The 17900-nt window shown below is 46.6% G+C and overlaps 1 protein-coding gene across 1 annotated transcript in view; it reads left to right on the forward strand.

Moving 5' to 3' along the window:
- The window catches only part of LOC128094831 (MAPK-interacting and spindle-stabilizing protein-like), a 49336-nt gene extending 32276 nt beyond the window's left edge, over positions 1–17060 (forward strand). The window contains exon 5 of the mRNA XM_052713411.1: positions 894–17060. The gene's annotated coding sequence lies outside the window, so the exon portion shown is untranslated. The remainder of the gene's footprint in view (positions 1–893) is intronic.
- Positions 17061–17900: the final 840 nt, after the last annotated feature.

Here is a 17900-nt window from a genome sequence, read left to right on the forward strand (position 1 = left end):
ACGTCTGTATTGTGCTGTAGACACACAGCTGCACTTGGGCCAAATGATACGTCTGTGGATGTACATATAAAGACATTTAAAAACTTACATTGCTGTTGGATTTCATATCCCAGTTAATCAAGTGTAAAGCCAAGGCTTGTGCTTGGTGGGGAAGAAGGTTGGCTATTACTCTCTGGACCCAGAGAGTGCCTGCCTGGCTTCCCCACATCGGCCATCTCTTGGTTGTGGTTCAGCCCTGTTTCCACCATGTAGAGGCCTTTGACTGGCCATGTCACATCATTGCTGCTCTGGGGTTTTAAGGAGGGAGGCTCCCCATCGAGGGGGACTGGAGGAGGAGAACCAGAGGGAGGGTGGAGGTGGTACTGACATGGATGCTCTCAGGGGCCATAGTGAGCATGGAGGCTGCCCCAGGCCTCAGGCTTTGGAAGCACAGGGCAGAATCCTGTTTTTCCTGGAGTGTGTCGTGCACTACTTTCTAAGGAGCGGGCGACAATGGAACCAGGCAAAGACAGAAAGTTGGCTTCTGTTCCCAGATGCTTAAATGAAAACTTATGAAAGGAGAAACTACACAACACAAAACAAAACATCTTCCATTTCCTAGTAATTAAATGCTTAAGCATTTAGATCATCCATATCTTATTATGCTTATCAAATTGCGAGTAGCCTTAAGGCTGTAAAAACACGTGTCTCTCTAGCTTCCCAGATGTTTCATGGCTGTGCAATGGCAAATCTCAAGTTGTCAATTAAACCCTCACGATGGAACACCACCACAAACACAAACATTAACTGCAGCATGCTGCAAGGCCTAGCTGCACCAGGGTCTCCATTATTAAGAAAGTAAATCTTCCTCTGCTACAGTAAAGACATAACTACCATGTATCTTTTTTTTCTAGGGGAAAAAAAACTGATGTGGGAAGATGGCCTCTAGAGATTGCCTGTCAAACAGCCTTGAAGAAACATCTCCATGTTATTACAATAAGCGTCCTCTAAATGGAGCGCCAGCTGAAGCTGCTATGTTAAATGCTTCGAGCGCCCCCTTCCCCACGCTGAATTAAGGCCTAACTTTCAGAAACAGACTTAGCTTGTCAATATGAAACTGCCTAAGGCTGCCACAGGGAAGGAGGGGAAAGAGGATGAGAATCGCAGGAAACCCACTGAGGCTGTTGTCACCCAGCAGCCTGAGAACTGACTCAAGCTCAGATGGGGGCTTTCAGTGGCCGCGGTGGAACAGGACCACTCACCTGCCTGTCCTGGCCAGGCTGCGAGCTTTGGTGGCTCCCCCTGCTGGCCTCTGCTGGCCTCAAGAGAACAAAACCTTGTTAAGATGACTTCTCCAGCCTCTCATCCAAAGCACCGTCCCTCAGGCGCGGAAGGAAAGACACAACAGTCGCTGTGGCAGGCAGTGGGGCGGTAGCAGCTGCTGTGTAACAAATTGCCCACACCCGTAGCCGTTATTTTAGGATGCTTTCTGGTTCACCAGAAACACTGGGCATGGGAGGTCTCTGCCGCACCATGACTGACGCCTGTGCTGCTGGGAAGTCTTGAAGCTTGACAAAGGGCCACACGGGGTTCTGTCATAGGAGGGACACGAGGGACACTTTTACTCAGTTGCTCAAGTGTGACTGGTCCGCTGAACAAGATAGCAGCAATATCATGTCACGAGGCCCAGTTCAGAAGTCGCCCTGTGTCACCTCTGCCTTCTGTAATGGACGACACCAGCCTGTTTCTAGACTGGAAGGGGTAGTTTCAGGAAACACAGCTGTAGTTTTCACAGATGGCAACAGTGACCTAGAGGCCAGTTCTCAGGGTCTCTCCTGCTGTTGTGGGTACTTTTTTTCCCTAGGGTAGGAGGCAGTGTTGGGGTCCCCAGGATCAACCCTTGACAAGAACCTTGCTGAGTCTGGGGACTCCAGTGAAGGCACTGGTGGAAAAGGGGAGAATAATTGTTTTGGAGGTTTAAGTGAGATAGTATGTGGAGCCTTTACTGGCCTCTTCTCATAAATGGCTTCATAAAGGGAGGTCAGCTCACACCACAGAGCCTTGAACTTGATGTGTTTTTATATCTCAAGGGGACTCCAGGAAGGAAATGACTATGTCAGCTGAGATTGACAAGTGTTAGAACACAGCATGGAAAGCTGGACACGACAGAATTGGGTAAACTGTCCCTGGTGCGGGCTGATGAGTTCTCCCAAAGATCACTCCACATGGCTGAGAGAATATGCACACTCATACCACAGAGGTCATGTTCAAAGTTACTGAGCTTTGATCTTACAGGGGGGCTGCTTGACAACCAAAACAGATTAAGCATTGTGTGTCCCAGCCAACATCAATTTTGCAAATAGCTGAGTGAGCCCCAGGGTACCACACAGGGGTAGGAGTAGAGTGCCTGTGCAAGCATGTGTCCAGATACCACCTTGCCCTGTGGGCAGCCAGTCCATTTTGTCTGGCTGTGAGCATCCATGGCTGGCTGTGATCTAATGTTACACAGTGCCAAGGCACGCCCCAAGCTCATCATGTTCTAGTCTTGAGAGGAGGCAGGGGGAGTCATGAGGCTGAGAAATGTCATGAAGAGGAGGTTGTGTTAGCCCATAGTCTGAGATGGTGTCACTTCTAGTCAGCCGCAGTGTTGAGCCTGTATGACTGAGCTCTGTCCTCCAACGGCATGATCATAGGGCCCCTATGCCTTTAATGGCAGGTGCCACCTGGGAGTGAGGTGAGAGAGAGAGATCAGAGCATGAGGTATGCAGTGAGTGGCGATGCCAGTTCAGTGCCCAGGGCAGGAGTGAGATGACAGGAGGGTTACCTAGGATAAGCATGTTCTCAGTTCACAGCCAGGGGAATGTTAAACACCCAAGATGTGGAGTGTCCATAGGGCCGTACCACTGTGAAAGGGACAGCACACAGAAAGCATGTTGCCCCTCCAGGCTCTGTCTTCCCCTTGCAGGCTCCCGGTTTGTGAGTGTGTTGAGAGCTAAGGAGCTCAGGTCAGGGTCCGCCATTCTTGTGAGACCACAAGCCAACCACGTCTACCTTCATGACGACAACACCACTGCTACTTGCACGCATCCAGCTGTAGACTCTGCCCAGGAGCAGACCGATACCAGATGTCAGGTCTGAAGAGGTGAGAGAGGGCTGGGACTGGAGAAGTCGTGGCTTCTCTTAGCAGGAGGGGCAGCCCCTGCTGCAGCAGTGTGTGTGTGTGTGTGTGTGGTGTGTGGTGTGTGTGTGTGTGGTGTGTGTGTGGTGTGTGTGTGGTGTGTATGTGTGGTGTGGTGTGCATGTGTTGTGTGTGTGTGTGTTTGTGTGCGTGCGTGCGTGCGTGTGCGTGTGTGTGTGTGTGTGTGTGTGTGTGTGTGTGTGTGTGTGTGTGAGTTTACAGGTTGTCCATGGTCTAGGCAGAGATGATGGGAGCTTACTGAGTACAGAAAAGGTTGGCCAGATCCTGGCTTCTCACCCCCAGGTGGCTTCATGGAGAACAGTGAGCCCAAACCAGAGCACACTATGATTGAGGTCCCCAAGCCTGCTGCAAAGGTCTCTATGACAGCTGATGGTGGAGACAGGGAGAAGCCAAATTGAACAGGAGTGTCCAGGAGCTGTTACCAGGGTGCCTTTCCCTAAGTGTGTGACAGTAAGGGACAGGTTCAGAAAGCCTGTGTCCTCCAGCTGCCTTTTATAAACTTGGCCTTCCTGCTAACTCACTTTACCAAAGTTCATAAATCCGCAGAGAAAAGGCCAAGGAGGGCAGCACTGCTGTAGGCTTTGAAGAGCATGCCAAGCTGTGCACAGCTCAACTCGTGAACCTGACTCACTGTGACTCTGGCCCTCATGACGGCTGGGAAGAGTTTCCCAGCAGAGACAGACCTGAGAAACATTGGGACCAAGAAGTGATGCCATGGCGGGCACTGCCTATATGGCTCAGCGGGTTCCAGGGAAAGAGCAGGCTCACCCATGCATTTATGGTGCTATCTGTGCATCTTCTCTGGGAAGTTGTCTATGGAACCCTTCTGTCATTAAGGAAGAGGTAGGTAGGTGGTCTGCGGAGATGGCTTGATTGGTAAAGTGCCTGCTGCATAAATGTGAGGGCCCAAGTTCGGATCCCTAGAATCTGTGTAAAAGATTAGGCATGGTGGTGTGTAACGCAGGCTGTAACCCCAGCACTTGAGAGGTGAGAAGACAGGAAGACTCCCTGAAACTCTTTGGACAGACAGCCTAGCCAAGTCGATGAGCTTCAAGCTTAGTGAGAGACCCTGTCTCAAAACATAAAAGTGGAGAGTTATCCAGAAAAGATATACAATATCTACTCTGACCTCTATACCTATATATGAACACACCTACACTAGCAAGTACTTAACACACACACACACACACACACACACACACACACACACACACACACGAGAAAAAAAAGCTGGGTGGCTAGATGGCTAGATTTCTTCTTTTTCTTTCATTTTTTTTTTTAAAAACAAGGTTTCTCTGCGTAGCCCTCCCTGGCTGTCCTAGAACTTGCTCTGTAGATCAGGCTAGCCTCAAACTCAGAAATCTGCCTGCCTCTGCCTCCTGAGTGCTGGGAATAAAGGCATGCACCACCACCAGCTAACAGTGGGTGGATTTCTTATGACTGAATCCTTTATCAGATGTGCTACGTATGAACATTTCTTGCAGTCTGTGACTTGTCTTTTTCTCCTCTTATGTGCCTTTCAATTATTATTTTGTTATTTTATGTGTATGAGTGTTTTGCCTGGCTGCATGTATTTGTACCACATGTGTGCCTGATGCCCACAAAAGCCAGAAGAGGGCATTGGACCTCATAGACCTGGAGTTACAGATGGTGTGTGGGTGCAAGGAATTGAGCCTAGGTCCTCTGGAAGAGAAGCCAGTGCTGTTACCCAGTGAGCATCTCCAGCCTCTCTTATATGCCCTTTAAAAGTTAGATATTCCTAATTTTATGTTCTACTGTTCATCAACTTTGTAGGGATTAGGAGTTTGGGGTCTCATTCAATAACGGTTTGCTAACATAAAGATTATATTTTTCTCCTGTGTTCTTTTGAAACTTTCATAGTTTCTAATGTAAGCCTATAGCCTAATTAGATGCTTTATTTATTTTTACATTTATGTGTGTGTGTGTGTGTGTGTGTGTGTGTGTACATGCATGTGTGAGCACATCCTCAGTCTTGGCAATAGGCACCTTCGCCTGCTGAGTCATCTTTCCTGCCCTTGGTTTTTATAAAGTGTAAAGTAGGTTGGGTCCCATAGTTTTTCTTGTGTGTGGATGGTCTAATTATTTCAGAAACATCTGCTGAAAAGATTGTCCTTTCCCATTGTATCAGCTTTGCACTTTTGTCAAGATTAATTGACCATCTCTGTGCCGGTCTGTTTGATCTGTGTCTCTCTGTCCTTCCTTCCTTCCTTCCTCCCTTCCTTCCTTCCTTCCTTCCTTCCTTCCTTCCTTCCTTCCTTCCTTCTTCTTTCTTTCTTTCTTTCTTTCTTTCTTTCTTTCTTTCTTTCTTTCTTTCTTTCTTTTTGGTTTTTCGAGACAGGGGTTCTCTGTGTAGTTTTGGTGCCTGGATCTTGCTCTGTAGACCAGGCTGGCCTCAAACTCACAGAGATCCTCCTGGCTCTGCCTCCTGAGTGCTGGGATTAAAGGCATGCACCACCACCACCTGGCCTTTTTTTTTTCTTTTTAAGATTTGTTTATTTATTATATATACAGTGTATGCCTGCATGCCAGAAGAAGATACTGGATCTCATTCTAGGTGGTTGTGAGTCACCATGTGGTTGCTGGGAACTGAACTCAAGACCTCTGGAAGAGAGCAACCAGTGCTCTTAACCTCTGAGCCATCTCTCCAGCCCCTGATCTGTGTCTTTCACAATGTGATGTAATCTTAATCATTATGGCTTTGTGGTAAATCAGAATTTGACAACACACATCTGCCAACTTTGTTTTCTTTTTCCAAAAATATTTTGCTCTACCATAATACATATTTTAGTATGGCATCAGTACAACTGCAAGATCTGTATGTCTACAGGAAGCAGTGCTGGAAATTTATTTGGAGTTGTGTTAAATTTACAGGTCACTTTGGAGAAAGTTGGCATCTTAACTAAATTTGGTGTTCCAAGCCATGGCTGTGGTGTGCTTTTCTATTTATTTAGGTCTTCTTTGATTTCTTTCACAAGAATTTTATAGTTCTTGGCGTATAGATCTTTTATTTATTTTGCTAGATTTATGCTGACCTATTTCATTTTCTTGAGATATAGCACACTCTCTCAGGCCCCTCCACCTGGTCTCTGGCCAGAAAGCCAACATTTCCACCTCCCTGTGATATTGAATATGCTCTCACTTGGGTGTGCCTCAGAGAGTGTGGTGACTCTGGTCTACGCTACCCCGTGGGATTGGCATTTCTACCTGGGGCATGATGGCAGAGGGATGGCAGCCCTGGCCATCTGGTCTCAGGCTGTGAGTCTCTATTGTCTGAACTTACTGTGTAACCTGGGGATTTGGGCCACCCTGAGAATAACCAGGAGATGGGAGGAAGCAAGGCAGGGCATTCACTGCTGTGTGGCATACACCGTGTTTTATCTTTGCCATCAGTTGCAGGTTTTCAGTGTTTACCAGGCTTCGGGCTGCTGCTCTGTCAGCTGTGTGGAGGATTTAGCTGTAGTCAATGGAACAAATGGTGTCGTTGGCTCCTCTCTGACACCAAGTGGAAGCTTCTTATGCTTCATCACTGTAAAGAACTGTCACATTTACCATTGACTTGGATGCTAACTTTCACTCTTTCTTTGTGCATTCTTGAGTCAGGATCTTGTTATGTAGCCCAGGATAACCTCAAACTCATGATCCTCTTACCTGTGTCTCCTAGGAACTAAAAGCCTGAACCACTATACCCAACTTGACTGAGTTCCCTTTGTAAGTTGATTTCCACCAAGCATTATAGGCAAAGAACATGTGCCCTTGTTCAGTGTCATTACTCATGACCCTTTGCCTCCAGCTTCCTCTGAACTTATGGCCAGATACAGTGGGCTTCTCCTGGAGCATCCATAGCCCAGCCCCACTTGGCTCAGCAGGTTCCTGGTCTAGGATGCTCCTGCACTAGAGATGCAGGGCTATGAGACAGGCTGTCTTTGGGATGCTCTGCAGTTGAAGCTTGTTGTTGCCTTCCCAATCTCTGACTTGTCTGTCACCATGGTTTCCAACACACCCTGGGCTTGAACTTCTTTCTTCCTTTCATGTTTCTTTTCTAACAATGTGAATTGAAAGGCTAGGGGTGTTGTGCTAATGGCGTCATCTGAACTGAAGTGTGGACCTCAAGAGATGTGGGTGTTGGCCTTGTGAATGGCAGAGGAGGTTTCCTCAACTTCTAACAGGAGCAGAATAGCCTGTGAAGAAAAGAATTCAGAACCAAGGTCCCAAGAGACTCAATTACCAAGTGTCATTTCCTATTCTCTCTCAGCAGCATTGTCAATGCCTGGGAACCAACAGCTCTCATTAGGAGAATTTGAACACTGGGTGGGGCTGCCTTAGGAGTACCTCAGAGCTCTGGGAAGGGCTGATAAAGGGGCTCTCCAGAGACTAGCTGATGGAGGGCAGGGCCCACAGACTGGTCCAGCTGATGCTGCCCAGTTTCCAAGTCTTGTGGACCTCACGTAGCCCCTGGAGAGGGACGACTCTGTGTCCTCCAGTCCCGGGCCAATGTTCTCCCTTTCCTCTCTCTCAGCCTTGGAAGTTGTGGCTCAGGACCAGCAGCAGGATCCAGTGAGGCTCCTTGGAGGCTCCACACTGCATAGGCCAATTGTACATCTGGGATCTGGGCTGGGGGAGCTCTGAGCCATCAGCCAACCACCCCCAATGCAGTGAATACTTATCAAGTACCTACACCTCTATCATCTGAAGTCCATCCTTGGCCGTTGGGTAATTTCTGATCACCTGCTAAGGATCAGGTGGGTGCTAAGACACTGAAGACTCAGCATTGATCTGGGGAGTACTTCATTCCTCTGAGACACTGTCACAGACATCCTAGGCATTTGGTCCCTATTCTAAAGGCCATATCAGAACCTTCCATGGTGTGGTAGTTTGAATAAGAATGGCCTCCATAGGCTTATACATTTGAATAGGCCTATACATTTGAATGCTTAGTCATCAGGGAGTGACACTATTTGAGAAGGATTAGGAGGTGTGGTCTTGTTGGACTAGGTGTGACCTTATTGGAGGCAGTATGTGCTGGGGGTGGGCTTGTTTCAAAAGCCCACACCAGTGCCATGAATGCCACGGTGCCAATGTCCCCACCATGAGGACAATGGACCAACTCTCTGAAAGTGTAAGCAAACCTCCAATCAAATGCTTTCTTTTCTAAGAGTTGCCTTGGTCATGGTGTTCCTTTACAGCAATAGGACAGTGACTATGACATCTGGGGAGCATAGCATACAGACTCTGTCCTACCTTTCCTTATTCCAACACAGCAGGGCTTGAATGAGGCTAGAGCTCTGACACCCTTCCCAGGATAACTGTCCACTCCAGGCATGGCTCTCCTGTCCTGTTGCCATTTAGAGGGGCTTCTCTGACCTTTGACCCCCTTCATTTGCCCATGATCTGCAGTTCATGTGCCTGTCTGCTATGGTCTCAGAGGGAAGGAGGCTGCTGCCCAGCTCTGGGCTGAGCTATCAAGTACTTTCAGCTTCCTGCCTTTGGTAAGCACTCAGGCTGTCCTGAGTTGCTCTGGGGAATGCTGACCCTGCTGTGCTTCACTATGGGATAGAGGGAGGTTGGGTAGCAAGTGTCCAGAATAGCTGCTGGGAGTGGAGATGGTCTCAGAGTCTCCTGCTGTGGTAGAGATGTTCTGGAAGCCCTCCCTGTAATTCACAGTGCAGTTCATATCCCAGTCTTCACTCTCTGGTGAGACTGACAGTGGCCTTGTCTGTGTGGTCAGGAGGAGAATCAGTGTTTAAGAAATACCAGCTCAGCCGGGCGGTGGTGGCGCACGCCTTTAATCCCAGCACTCAGGAGGCAGAGGTAGGTGGATCTCTGTGAGTTCAAGGCCAGCCTGGACTATAGAGTGAGTTCCAGGAAAGGCACAGAGAAACCTTGTCTCAAAAAAAAAAAAAAAGAAAAGAAAAAAAGAAATGCCAGCTCTTGCTCCAGCCCTTCACTAGTAGAAACTCCAGGCTCCTGGGCAAGGCAGAAGCAGGGCTGGAGATCCCACCTAAGTGAAGCTTGGGCACTGTGGTGGTTTGAAAGAAAATGGACCCCAAAGGGAGTGGCACTATAGGGAGATGTGGCTTTGTTGGAATAGGTGTGGCCTTGTTGGAGGAAGTGTGTCACTGTGGAGGTGGGCTTTGAGCTCTCATATATGTTCAAGATGCCACCAGTGTCTCAGACCACTTCCTGTTGCCTGCAAGATGTAGGACTTTCAGCTACTTCTCCAGCACCATGTCTGCCTGCATACCACTGTGTCCCACCATGATAATAATGGACTGAACCTCTGAAACTGTAAGCCACCCCAGTTAAATGTTTTCCTTGATAAGAGTTGCCATGGTCATAGTGTCTCTTTCCAACAATAGAAACCCTAAGACAGCTATCTTTGCTTCTTTTGTCCGAGTATGTACTTTTCTTGTTGTCCAGCTGTTTGAAAGTGGCCCCCAGAGCAATTCTTTCCTAGATATATCTTTGTCTGTGTCTTCTGAAGATGACAGTGTCTTCCCGGGGAATCTGAATGCTGTTAATCTCCATAACAAAATTAACAGTAAATAAGATCATAGACGGCCATACTCACATCACCCCCAGAGCAGATCCATAGTTTATGGATCTTTCCATTGAACCAGGACCCAGCTGGGGCTGGTGTATTTTATTCAGCATTTGTGTCTTTGGTTCCATTCCTCACCCTGTTGGTGACTTGGGCTTTCTGAACTCTGCTGGTTCATGGGTGCTTGCTCTCTTGTCTTAGACTCTGAGTTGTAGACAGTAAGCTGGGCTTATCATGGCTTGGTTTTCAGGAGATTGTCTTCCGACTCTGCCATCCCTCATTACCCTACTAGGGTCTGCTCCCCTTGCTTTCCACGTGTCCTTTGCCTTCTCTTCCCACCCCATCTTCTCAGAAGCATAGTCCATCTCTGTCTGTCCAAGGGTGACACTGGGTACCTAGGATCAGCCTCCTAGCAGATGCTGTGCCGTCTTTGGGGTCATTTTTCCTAGCCTCTTGCTGGGGAGTCCCCTCATGGGGGAGGCTGAGGGTCTGTATATCACTGTGGACTAAGGATCCCCTCCTGGGGCTCTGTACAGAGTGAAAGCCTGCATGTCACTGAGGAGTGATGGTTGGGAGGCAGCAGGTGAAATCTAGAATGAAGAGGTCAAGGATCCAGGCCAACCTCTACTTTCTTCTGCAGGAATGGTCTCTTCTGCTGTCCTAGGAGGCCGTAGTCTCTAGATTTGCTCTGCTAAACTGAACTTGAATCTGGGTCTTGAAGGGATGTGTCAGAACTGTAGGTGTAAGGAATTAAGTTCATAGGAGGAAATAAAAAATGAAAATTCAGACTGACCTCTACAAGAGCAGACTGACTTTGTAACAGGATTTGAGAGAGTGCAAAATACACAGTGTGTGTGTGTGTGTGTGTGTGTGTGTGTGTGTGTGTGTGTGTGTGTGTGTATGCGTGCGTGTGCATGCGTGTGCATGCATGCGTGCATGCGGTATAGCTAAGGAAGGAGGAGGAGGGCCAGGTTTTGTCTGAGGCGGAAGAGGAGAAGTAAGCTGTTTTCTAGATAAGTTGCCTTTAGAACAGCAGCAGCAGGGGTTGGTCTGTTGCCTGTTTGTTTTTGTTTGTGCATCCGTTTTTGTTTTTGCAGTCACAGGCTGTCTGGGGCTGGGGCCAGCCACTTTTTCTTCCACAACCTTCAAGAGTTGTACAAGTGACTTCCAGGAACGTTGGGGCCTGGGCTTTAAGGGGGATTGGGGTGGGGATTTTCCTTTAGTTGGTGGGGCTTACTGTGCATTTGCAGCCCTCTCTGGCCCACGGTTTTGCATTGCAGTCTCCGCACAGCACTCTGCCTTGGTGTGTGCCTCTGGAGGGATCTGAGCTGCATCTGTAGAACAGCCTGGCAGTTTGGTTTTCAATCCCAAATCTCAACAGTCTTCTTTCATTTTTGTTGTTTTTTGAGACAGGATCTCACTTATGTAGGCCTGGCTGTCATGGAACGGACTATGTGACCTTGCTGGCCTCGAACTCACAGAGATCTACCTGCCTCTGGCCCCTGAGTTCTGGGATTAAACTACACACGGCTTTCTTTTTCTCATTCTTATTTCTCTGGCTTCTCATTATTTTCCTGCCATGGCTTGAAGGAAAGATAAGAAAATCTGGGACTAGGGAGCTGCTGCTGTCTCAGAATGAGAACCTATCTGTGGGCAGTAAACCCACAAGCTTCTCCCCACCCAGGAGAAACGGCTCCTCTGATGTGGAAGTTCAGTGAACTGGCTGGAAAAATGTCAAATACACCCTCTGATGAAGGCCCTATGGTCATCTCCCTTTTATGGTGGGGGTAACAGGCACAGAGTGACCTCAGAGTCTGGATTCTAGTTAGATTGTTAGCTGCCTATACTGTCTGCCTCTAGAATGCCTTCTTCTTCATGGAAGATGCCCAGTTTGGGCAGTCAGAAAGATGCCGAGAACAGGAGTAGCCCAGGTGGCCAAGGTGTCTCATCTTCTTCTACCTCAGTTGTTGTCATGGTTGACAGTCAAAGCAGCAACAGTATACTTTTGGGGCTGGTCAAGGGAATACTTCTTGTAGCTGGTGACCCATGTAACTTTGAAGGACAAAGTTCCCAGGACTCAGAGGTTCCCACCTGCTCCTGTAGGAGGGTAAGGCCCTCTCTGGTCCACATATGCTGGCCCCTACCATGATATTGGTGCCGAAATCTTCATGAGCCTAGGGATCAGGGAGGGGAGTGTGGAGCTGAAGGAGCCCATGAAGCATCCAGTTGTGAGGGGAAGGGATGACACACTGCTCTCTCCACAAATGCTGTATTGGAGAAGTCTGCTTCTGTGGCTATAGCCTTTGACTTCCTGTGGCTACCCACGTTTCTCCTAGAGGGACATCTGTTGGGTGTGCTAATGTAGTTTTAAAGCTGGTAGCTTTGAACAGTGTCGTTGGAATAAATAGAATTTCCAATCTCTTGCTCTTGGGAGACTTAAGACCCCTCACTACTCACTGATGAACTTGGCATGGGTGGGGGGTGAGGGGAAGGAGAAAGAGGTGGAAAGGAGTGGGGAGGGAGTAAAATTGCTCATTATAGCACTTAGAAAATAGCTGTTGCCATGAGTATTGCTGCTGCTGCTGACCAACGGGGCAAAGACCACCATGGGAAAGTATGGATGCCCAAGTGGGACCAAGGCAGCATCTGCTGTGGAATTCCATGTCATCCTCTTCAGAGCCACACACACAACACAGAGGCCAGAGGCCAGCAGCAATTAGAGTGACTAATTTTTGTCTTAATCCTTGACAACACACAGTGCTAGTGGTTCCCACAGCAGAAGAGAAAGAGCATGCAGCAGCTTCTGTGCCTGTGAGATCCATGCCAGTGCTGCCATCACTGACCCTGAGCAGGATGGGCAGTGCTGGGCTGCACAGATGTGCTGGTTTTCTTCTTCTTTGATTATTTTTTTTAGTGTGAATGTTTTGCATGAATGTATATCTGTGTACCATATGTGTCCCTGGTGACAGTGGAGGCCAGAGAGGGTGTTGGATTCCCTGGAACTGGAGTTCGTGAGCTGCCATGTGGTTCTGGGAATTCAAACTAAGTCCTTTGTAAGAGTCATCAGTGCTCCTACAGCCATCTCCCTAGTCCCCTGGTTTTCTTCTTAATGATTTGTATCTGAATGAGGGACTGGCAGAGAAAGTCTTAATCCAGGCTTCCTGGTGGTCAGATGTTTTCTCCAAATGAGCAGTGGGAACTTGTTACTCTGAGGAAGAGAGCCAACAGCTCTTGTTGCCAATGATGGATTTTGAGCTTTCAGGCAAAAATTAGACTTGTGGATAAATGGTGTCTGTCCCAGCACATATGAAGGCTGCTCAATGCTCAGTAACTTTCCTGGCCAAATCAGTGGTGAGTTAACAAACATTAAGCAAAACAAAACAAGTTCAAAACAGACCTGGTATGTCAACACAAAGCCACAGTCCTCATCTCAAAGGGATTAAGACAAGTGCAAGACAGATAGGGCAGGAGTAGTCCGTTAATTCTGTGTTGAAGTCTACAATGACCTTCACTGAGTCAGTCTGCAGGGAGGCGTGTCATGTGTCAGGGAACATCCACAGCTGTTGGAGGGCTCCGTAACACCCTTCCTTCCCTAAGCGTGTGTCTGCACGAGGCTGCTGTGCTTAAACAATGGGGGAAGCTGTGGCGGGAACTGGAGGCAGGAACAAGGGATACTGCTTACTGTCTCATTCCTAGGCACACATTCAGCTTCCTTTTATTATCCATCCCAGGCCCACCTGCCCAGGATGGCACTGTCTGCAGCCAGCTGGACACTCCTACATCAACTAGCAATCAAGAAAATGCCCCATAGACAAGCCTAGTCTGATGGAGGTAATTCTTCAGTTGAGGTTCTCTCTTCCTAGATAAGTCTAGGTCTGTGTCAAGTTGACAAAACTTGACAGAGAAAGGATGAGATGCCTCAGAGGTAAAGTGCTTGCCTGATGATCCAAGTTCAATCTCTAGAACCCACAAAAAAGTGGAAGGAGAGATAATATGTTGTTTCATGTGCCCTCTTCAACCATACACACATAGTAATAAATAATAGTAATAATAATAATAATAATAATACATTATTTAAGGGCAACTTGAATAGCATGCCATGAAAGATTGGCCATAAATACATTAATGAGACTACCATGAGGTCCACCATCTCTTAAAGTCCACACCTCAGTTCAGATGACACCATTAGCACAACACCCCTAGCCTTTCAATTCACATTGTTAGAAAAGAAATATGAAAGGGAGAAAGAAGTTCTAGCCCAGGGTGTGTTGGAAACCATGGTGACAGACAAGTCAGAGACTGGGAAGGCAACAACAAGCTTCAGCTGCAGAGCATCCCAAAGACAGCCTGTCTCATAGCCCTGCATCTCTAGTGCAGGAGCATCCTGGACCAGGAACCTGCTGAGCCAAGTGGGGCTGGGCTATGGATGCTCCAGGAGAAGCCCACTGCATCTGGCTGCAAGTTCAGAGGAAGCTGGAGGCAAAGGGGCATAGGCAATGCCTCTTCTTTGCCTATAATACTTGATGGAAATCAACTTACAAAAGGAATTCAGTCAAGCTGGGTATGGTGGTTCAGGCCTTTAGCCCCAATGGAAGAGACTTGTATATATTTGCAAGCAAGATATTGTCCATAGTATTTTTTTTCAATTTGGAAAATTATTTGTCATAAAAATGTTACCCTAAAATGGGTTTTATATTGTAATTTTATAAGAATCAATAAGTGAACCAATAAATAGTGAAAATGTTCTAGCTTTAACTTATAATCCAACATCAGGACTTAAGCCATGTGAGCCAAAACACACCAGGGTCCTCAATCACCTTTAAAATAATTTCTTTTCCATTATTTTTATGTGTGTTTGTGTATTTATTTGTAGGCACATGCTCTGTGTGTATAGATGCATATGTATGTTAAGTATCTGTGTGTGCAGGCCAGAGGTCAGTCTTGAGTGTTATACCTCTGGAGGTGCTGGGATTCCAAGCACTTGCCGCTGCACCTGGATATTTTACTTAGGCTGTGGACATTTGAACTCAGTTCCTCAGGCTTGCACAGCATTAAATGCTCTACCCACTGAGGCATCCCCCAAGCCTGATTTCATATTGTTAAGTCATTTTAGAAATTTGATCTAGCAATCAAATTAATTACTTTTGCTATGTGTATGTGTGAGTGCAGGCACATGCATGCCATGGTGCATAGACAGAGGTCACAGGACAAATTTCAAGAGTCAATCCTCACTTTTCACCTCGTTGAAGCATGGCCTCTCTTGTTTCTGCCACTGTGCTGTATATTCCAGGCTAGCTGGCTGGTGAGCTTCTAGCTGGTCTTCCTGTCTCCGCCTGCCATCTCGAAGTAGAAGTGCCAGAATTACAGATGCAGGCTAGCACACCCAGCCTTTTACATGGGTTTGGTGGACTGAACTCAATTCATAATCTTCTGTGTCAAGTGCTTTTACCTGCTGAACCATTTCTCTGCCTAACCCTGTGAATTCATGTCATCATCATCATCATCATATCATCACCATCATCATCACCATCATTATCCTCCTCCTCCTCCTCATCATCATTTTGAGACAGAGTCTCTTTATGTAGCTCTGACTGTCCTAGAAATCACTATATAAACCAGGCTAGCTTTGAGTTGATAGCAACCAGCCTGCCTCTGCCTCTGAAGCCCTGAGATTAAGGGGCCAGACTATTTTGATCTTTAAAAAAGTTATCTCTATTGAGGCGTAGTTTACATAGCAACAATTCCCTTCTTCCAACTCATCATCTACTGAGCTTTTATAGGTGCCCAGCTCTGTGCATCTTCCACCAGTCATGTGATCTCTGTCACACCATTGGGTTTTCTATGCTTAAGGTTCCTGACTCTTGGTGAGCACTGTAGTCGAATATTGTAAGGTGTGTTACTTTTATGTTGCATTTGTTTAACTCTGTGAAGCTGTGTTACTGTGCCTGTGTAAAATACCTGATGGTCTAATAAAGAACTGGCCAATAGCAAGGCAGGAGAAAGGATAGGCAGGGCTGGCAGAAAGAGAGAATATATAGAGGGAGAAATCTGGAAAGAGAGCTGGATCAGCCAGAGAAGGAGGAGGACTCCAGGGGCCAGTCACCCAGCTACACAGCCAGCCATGGAGTAAGAGTAAGATTTACAGAAGTAAGAGAACAGGAAAAGCCCAGAGGCAAAAGGTAGATGGGATAAGTTAAGGAAAACTGGCAAGAAACTAAGCCAAGCTGAGGCCGGGCATTCATAATTAAGAATAAGCCTCCATGTGTGATTAATTTGGGAGCTGGGTGGTGGGTCCCCCCAAAAGACTAAAGACCAACCAACAACAGAGCACAGTCTTCATTTTGCTATTGTCCGTTAACTTTTCCTGAGCCTCACAGAGCCTGCTGCCTGGTGAGTGCATTTCTTTGCATCTGCCTCTTTCATCTGCACAGCTGGGAGATTTATTAGTGCTGCCACTTTGCCCTGTAGCTCTTTGCTCTTCATCCTAACCAGTACTCCATTCTGAAAACCACAGCTACTATTGACTACTACTTGATAGGTGTTTGGATGATGCCAGAGTCTCGACCCTTAAGATAAAACTGCTCTGACCTTTTGGTGCACCAGGCTGGGTGTGTGCATGCATATGTTTGACTTTCTGTTTGGTGGATCAGTTAGAACCAAATCGCTGAGTCATACACTAGATGGCAAGATATAAAAATTGCTGGGTAAGATAGTGGAGATTGGTAAGAAAGCGCTGGATGACAAGGTGGTTCAAACTTGCAATCCCAATGCCCCAAAGGCCGAAGCAGAACTGCTGTAAATTCAAGGTCAGTTTTGTTTACTTAATGGGTCCCAGCTCAAGAACTGTCAAACAGGATTCCAGGAGGTTTAAAAGCTCCTCAACATCAAAGGAAACAAACAGAGTGAAGAAACATCTTAGATATTGGGGAAAATACTTTTCTGCTATCTGACAGGGGATTACTATCCAAAATATACCAAGAACCCAGAAAGTTAACGATCAAAGAATACGGAATCTAATCAACCAATGAACAAATGATCTAGACAGACGCTAATCAAAGGAAGAAATACAAATGGGACAGCAGAAATGGCTCAGAGATGGCGCAAGGAGCACTGGGTGTGCAGACAAGAGGGCCTGAGTTCAACTGCCCAGAACCTACGTAAACCCTGATGAGAGACTGTCTCGAAAAAAGTGGAAGATGAGGACAGAACCCTGAGGTAACCCTCTGACTCCCACACCTGCGCTCTTATGTACAAAGGTGTACACACTTTGTATACACACACACACACACACACACACACACACACACACACAAACACACACACACGATTAATAAAAAAGTACAAAAGGCTAATAAATATATAAAAAATACTCAATACCATTAGCCTTCAGTTGATTGCCAATCAAAATTACATTAAGAATCCATGTCACTTCACTCAGAAAGGCTACCATCAAGAAAGCAAATAACAACAAATGCTGGTGAGGATGTGGGAAAAAGCAACTCTTATACACTGCTGATGGGCATGTAATCAGTTTAACCACCGTGGACATTAGTGTGGAGTTTCTCAAAACACTGGGAACAGAATTCTCATGTAATCCAGTTCCACTCCTGGATATTTATGTGAAGGAAGTGGAGTCAGCATGCAAAACAGATACCTGCATTCCCATGTTTATTGAAGTACTATTACCAAGGGGCAGATTATGGGACTGCTCTAGGTTCCCATCAGTGAGTGAGTAGATAAAGAAAATGTGGTATATATACAAAGTGTAGTATTATTCAGCCATAAACAGAGCAGAATCATGTTTGTGGGCAAACAGATAGAACTGAAGAGCATTATGTTAAGTGAAATAAGCCAGACTCAGAAAGACAAAAAAAAATCACAATTTTTGTTATACATAGAAACAAAAAAGCAGAAATAAATGGTTGGAAAATAAAAAATGGATTATTAAGAAAGGGGATCAGGGGGAGGGGAAGGAAGGAATGAGAATTAGAGGGTGGATGAGAACAACCAAAACACGGTATGTACATGTATAGAAATGTCACCATGAAACCCATTAATTTGTACAATGAACATGAGTTAGTAATTAAAATAATGAAGAGATGCTCGGGTTGTGATGAGATGGTTTCGTTTTCTTCACATTTGGGTCAAACTCTTCATTGTTTC

This window comes from Peromyscus californicus, unplaced genomic scaffold (assembly GCF_007827085.1).
Source record: "Peromyscus californicus insignis strain IS unplaced genomic scaffold, ASM782708v3 Scaffold_4__1_contigs__length_199733344, whole genome shotgun sequence".
Taxonomy (NCBI): domain Eukaryota; kingdom Metazoa; phylum Chordata; class Mammalia; order Rodentia; family Cricetidae; genus Peromyscus; species Peromyscus californicus.